Raw genomic sequence first — 6,534 nt, forward strand, 5'->3', positions numbered from 1 at the left:
CACTGACCCTAAGGCTTGAAAGGAAATCAGTAGCAAGAGACCTTGCCATATTGCTGCTTCACACTCAGTGACCAGGGGACTTTGGGTCTTCTCCAAACCCAAGGAGATATTCTCCTTCTGTCTCCCGCCTTGGTCACTGCTCCTGAGGACAAATAGCTCCTCCATTTAGCGAGAACCTATCATCTGACAGACTATGGAACTAGTAAGTAGGCCACTTCTGGACACATGTCTGTATCCACCATACACTTCATAATGATTGATCCTCAATATAGACAATAAGACCAAACTGTAGCATGATTCCATTTCTCTGCTTGCCTTGGAATGAACAGGAGTTTGGACAGGAAAACACATCCAGTGTCTACCTTGAGGCTTTTCATTCTCTCTGGCTGTTTAGTCTGAACCCTGGGCTGTTCTCTACAGGCATAAATCAAACTCTGGAATCATCCTTCTAAATTCATTAATAATTCGGAGTCCTTACTCTCCAAACCAGGATATCTTCCTGATCTATATTCTTTCCATGTGGCCTTAATGTGTTTTACTATTCTTCCTCTTTTAAGAGAAAAACCAGTTTTTCATATGCTTTTTTGAGAGCGAGGGGATAGTTCAAAGTTTTTTAATTGCTTATGTTCAATACAAACCAAAGCATCTAAATTCACAATACAACTTTCATTAGTCTTGAGTATTTTTATATTATTTATATGAGCACTATCAGTTTATTAACACCTACTATCTTTAGCATACAGATGCAAATTATTTTCTAGCTATTGCTAATAGTAAGTGAGGTAAGGTATTCTGTAAACACTAAATTATCAGGGCACCTGGGTGGCTCAGTCAGTTAAGCCTCCGACTTTGGCTCAGGTCACGATCTCATGGTTCATGAGTTCAAGCCCTGCATCAGGCTCTGTGCTGACAGCTCAGAGCCTGAAGCCTGCTTCGGATTCTGTGTCCCCTCTCCCTCTGCCCATCCCCTGCTCATGCTCTATGACTCTCTCTCTCTCTCTCTCTCAAAAATAAACATTGACAAAATTTAAAAATAAGTAAATAAAATAAAAAAATAAATGCTAAATTATCATTCAATGAGTTATTTGCTGCTGTTCCTTTTCTGCCCTTTCTTGTTGGTGAATTGTATCTTGGGCCACTTGCTACATTTTCTTCAGTTTTTCCAGGCTGAGAAATTTTAAGGGTTAAAGTTTGGGTTTACACAGCACCATTGCAGTTATATCTTCCACAGACAACTTGATTTGGAAGAATTTTCTGGAACATTGACTTCACTTCGCCATATCTGAATTGCTGGATACAGCTAAGTTTTTTCCTGAAATTTCTCCTGGTCTTTTTCATGGGAACGTTAGGCATCCAACCTGGTGTTACCAAGATGACTGACAGTTCTTGACTCAAGCTTACAAGAGGAAAGATTCATCTCTTCTCAGGTGGCTCCAGTTTTGTTTTGTTTTTTAATTATTTTTTAATGTTTATTTATTTTTGAGACAGAGAGAGACAGAGCATGAACAGGGGAGGGTCAGAGAGAGGGACACACAGAATCTGAAGCAGGCTCCAGGCTCCAAGCTGTCAGCACAGAGCCCCACGCGGGGCTTGAACTCACGGACCATGAGATCATGACCTGAGCCGAAGTCAGATGCTCAGCCAACTGAGCCACCCAGGCACCCCGGCTCCAGTTTTTCATATGCTTTGTTTCCCTATTCTCTCTTTACCATTTTCCCTTTCTTTGTTTAGTCTCCCTCCAATATGGATTTGACCTGAATTATTCCAGTAACTACATTTTCCTTCTATTTCACATTTGCTCTATAGACCAAACTTCAATATATTTCTTTTCCATTCACTGTATTCTGGATTTTTTTTTCTCTTACACCATAAGTTAAGGGACAACCTGGGAAAGTTTGAATTACAAGTAGCCAATTGGCTTATCTACCTCATCTATACTTATTATTTTTATTCACACAAATAGGGCACCAAAATTCTCCGGGAAATCAGCTGTGTACTGTCCAGGTACAAGAAATAAGTTGTGTAAGATTCCCTGAGAGATTTAAAGCTATCATCATGGTAACTTAGAAATAACCAACTGCAACTGTTCCATGGAGGCCCAAGACTCAGTTAATTACCACTGCTTAATTAATCCAAGAGACTCTAACCAAATGCCCAACTGAGTTGTAAAAATAATCACTAAATAACCAAAAGGTCTTCCAGAAGACAAGAGAGCATCACTTGGACCTGCCTACAATAGCAGAGGCTGAATTTCTCCTTTCTGGTTTCCTTCTAGTTCACCAGAAAGCTGGTTATCCCTAAGGAGAAATGGAAGGAAAAGGATTTCTGACCACAGGATCATCACCCAAAAATGAGGCTCTCCTTAGAGAGTGAGCCACACTTCCTAGAGAAAACACAGCAGCCCATGAATCATGAAATAGAAAAATCTGCAGGCTAACTGATGACTTGGCCTCAGAAAGAAAAGGAATCATGGGTAATCACCCTGGCAAAATGTATGAAGCTTTCCTGACAAAGTTAAAAGTAGAATTTACTGTCTAGCAATGCAAAACAATTCTTAAAAATGCAAAATATAGACATGATCTGAGTTCAAATTCTGACTTGCCATTTACTAGATGTGTCATCTTGCTGAGCTTATCTAAGCCTCAGTGTGCTTATCTGTAAATGGGAGTAATCATAGAATTGTAGTAAGGATTAAATAAAATCATCTAAATTAAGTACTTAATTAAATAAGTTGCACATGGTACATGCTCTTAAAATGTCATGACTGACTATTATGTATGAAAGATCCTTTTAACAGTGATCCCATGCACCAACCACTCCCAACTTGTGCTGAGAAATTTGGAAAAGAACTGTATCATCATAAAAAGCCTTGGGTTTTAAGACACTTCTCAAGGACTGGTCAAAAAACTGAAAGAACTGAGGGTAGCATCAGTGTAAGAAATTTGAAAGATGAAAGAGGAATCAAAATCCAGGAAGTGAGGAGCTGGTGTTATTAGATGGTGTCAGAGAATGGGTTTTGGCTTTTTGAGTGACTGTTTAAGATCTCAGAGCAGGGGCACCTGGGTGGCTCAATCTGTTAAGCATCTGACTCTTGATTTCGGCTCAGGTCATAATCTCACAGTTGGTGAGTTCAAGCCCCACACAGGGCTCTGTGCTGACAGCATGGATCTTCCTTGCTGACAGCACAGAAGGATTCTTCCTCTCTCTGCCCTTCCCCCGCTTGCACTCTCTCTGTCTCTCAAAATAAATAAATAAAAACTTAAAAAAAAAAAGATCTCAGAGCAATGGATACCTGGCCATAGATAAGGCTGGTGTATGGGAAAACCCACTGTGCATCAGTAGGAGAATGAAAAACATATGGTAGTCTATTCATATGATGGAATACTACTCAAAAATTTTTTTAAAAAGCACTAAATACACAACACTTGTATGAATTGCAAAAATATTGTGAATAAACGAAGCCAAGTACAAAAGTATATACTGCATGATTCCATTTCTGTGAAGCTCTAAAAGAGTTAAAACTAATCTAATGGCAACAGAAAACCAAACAGCAGTTGTTTCTAGAATGGAGACGGGGGATGAGATTGACAGGAATAGGGAATTTGGGGAGTAAAGGAAATGTCCTGTGTGCTGTTTTGGTGATAGTTTATCAAAATTCATTGAACTGAGCTATTTGTATTTTACTATATCCTATTATCACTCAATTAAATACAATATAATGAGAGCAAAATAAAGATGTTTCAGATTAACAAAGACTGAGACTGAAAGAATTTACCATTCACAGGCCCTCCTTGAAAAAGGTACTAAAGGATATTCTTCAGAAAGAAGAAAATTAAATGAAAAATGAAAGTAAATGAAGCAAATGAAATGAAATGAAATGAAAAAATGAAAGTAAAGAAACAAAAGGAACTAGGGAAGCATCAAGAATGCATAAAAGAATGCCAAAAATATTCACTCACCTTATGTGAGTATGGTTTTTTTTATGTTTGTTTATTTATTTACTTTGAGAGAGAGAGAAAAGGAAGGAGGAGCAGAGAGAGAGAGAAAGAGAGAATCCCAAGAAGGCTCCACACTGATATATTTAAGAGAGAAATATATATTGGACTAAATATATTTGACTAAATATGACTACATATATATTTAACTAAAAATATTACTATGTAGTGATAAAATGAATAATGTTTTCAGAAATATATAATCATCTTATACCTGTATATACTGAATACCATAGCTTTGAAATATACAGAGGGGCACCTGGCTGCCTCAGTCATAAGAATATATGACTCTTGATCTTGTGGTAATGAGTTTGAGCCCCATGTTGGGTATAGAGATTACTAGATAGATAGATAAAATATATTTAGAAAAAACTCACAAGTAAAAATGAACAAATCCATAATCATTGGGGAAATATTTTAACATCTTACTATAACTGCTATATAAAAAGCAGTAAGAAAAGAAGCATAATTAGTACCAGAACAATTAGCAAACTTCACCAAATGAACTACAACTTATATCCTACACCAAAATTTAAAGAATACATTTTGTTTTCAAGAACATATGAATAATTTACCAAATATTGACAGGATACTTGCTCACAAAGCAGGATTTAATAAAGTCAAAACATTCTGTACCACACAGACCACATTTTGTGACCAAAGTACTATAATATTAGAAACTAATAGTTTAAAAATAAACCTCAAAACCATGAATGTCAGGAAATTTTAAAATATCTTGTACATAATTTATAGGACTGAAAATAAATCATAAAGGACAGTATCACTATTCAAAACTGAATGACAGTAAAGGTACTACCTATCAAAATTGTTGTATGCAACTCAATACTCAGTACGAAGAGGTAATTGTTGCCTTAAATGCATATACTAGATAAGAAGAGAAATCAAAAGGCTATGGCTTCAGCATCTAACTCAAAAAATTAGAAATTGAAAACAGAAACCCAAGTTAAGGAGTAGAAAAAAAGAAATGAAAGTGAAAAGAGCAGAAATTCATCATATAGAAACAAAGAACAAAATAAAGAGGGTCAACAGGACCAATGCCTGAGTCTTTGCAAGGATCAAAATGAAGCCAATCCTCTAGCAAGACCAAATAAGAAAAAGAACCAAGGTACATTGATCATATTAGACTTTAAAAAAGATATAAAGTTACAGATACATTAGAAATGTAAAGTGTCTTAAGAGAATGCTTGAACAACTTGATGCCAATAAATTTGAAACCTAAAAAAAGGCATACATACATTTTTCAAAAACAACATTTGAATTATCAAACTCTCATAAAAAATATAGAAATCCTAAACAGACTTATGATTACTAAAGCACTTGAATCAATAACTAAAAACCTATGATCTACCCTCCCTCCAAAAAAAGGGCAACAATGATTGCACAAGTAGATGCCAAACCTACAAGGAACAAGTATTTCCTAATTTATACAAATATTACCAAACATATAGAAAGAGAACTCCCCAACATGGAAGCCAATGAAAATGAAAACACAACAACCCAAAACCTCTGGGATGCAGCAAAGGCGGTCATAAAAAGGGAGTATATAGCAATCCAGGCCTTCCTAAAGAAGGAAGAAAGGTCTCAAACACAGAACCTAACATTACACCTAAAAGAGCTGGAAAAGGAACAGCAAATAAAGCCCAAAAACAGCAGAAGAAGGGAAATAATAAAGATTAGAGCAAAAATCAATGATATCAAAATCAAAAAAAAAAAAAAAACAGAACAGATCAATGAAACCAGGAGCTGGTTCTTTGAAAGAATTAACAAAATTGATAAACTCCTAGCCAAATTGATCAAAAAGAAAAAGGAAAGGACCCAAATAAGTAAAATCATGAATGAAAGAGGAGAAATCACAACCAACACTGCAGAAATACAAACAATAATAAAAGAATATTGTGAGCAATTATATGCCAACAACTTGGCCAATCTGGAAGAAATGGACAAATTCCTAGAAACATATAAGCTACCAAAACTGAAACAAAAAGAAATAGAAAATTTGAACAGACCTATAATCAGTAAAGAAATTGAATCAGTAATCAAAAATGTCCCAACAAACAGGAGTCCAGGGCCGGATGACTTTCCAGAGGAATTCTACCAAACATTTAAAGCAAAGTTAACACCTATTCTTTTGAAGCTATTCCAAAAAATAGAAATGAAAGGAAAACTTTCAAAGTCATTCTATGAGTCCAGCAATAATTTGATTCCAAAACCAAACAAACACGCCACTAAAAAGGAAAAACTACAGACCAATTTCCCTGATGAACATGGATGCAAAAATTCTCAATAAGATACCAGCAAACCAGATCCAACTATACGTTAAAAGAATTATTCACCACGATCAAGTGGGATTTATTTCTGGGATGCACAGCTGGTTCAATACCCACAAATCAATCAATATGATACATCACATTAATAAAGGAAAGGATAAAAACCACATGATCCTCTCAATAGATGCTGAAAAAGCATTTGACAAAATACAGCATCCTTTCTTGATAAAAACCCTCAAGAAAGTAGGGAT

The 6,534-nt window shown here is 35.8% G+C and overlaps 1 pseudogene; it reads right to left on the bottom strand.

The window, feature by feature from the left end:
* Positions 1 to 1,073: 1,073 nt before the first annotated feature.
* Positions 1,074 to 1,338, bottom strand: LOC102957694 (annotated as a pseudogene).
* Positions 1,339 to 6,534: the final 5,196 nt, after the last annotated feature.

This window comes from Panthera tigris, chromosome B4, assembly GCF_018350195.1.
Source record: "Panthera tigris isolate Pti1 chromosome B4, P.tigris_Pti1_mat1.1, whole genome shotgun sequence".
NCBI lineage: Eukaryota > Metazoa > Chordata > Mammalia > Carnivora > Felidae > Panthera > Panthera tigris.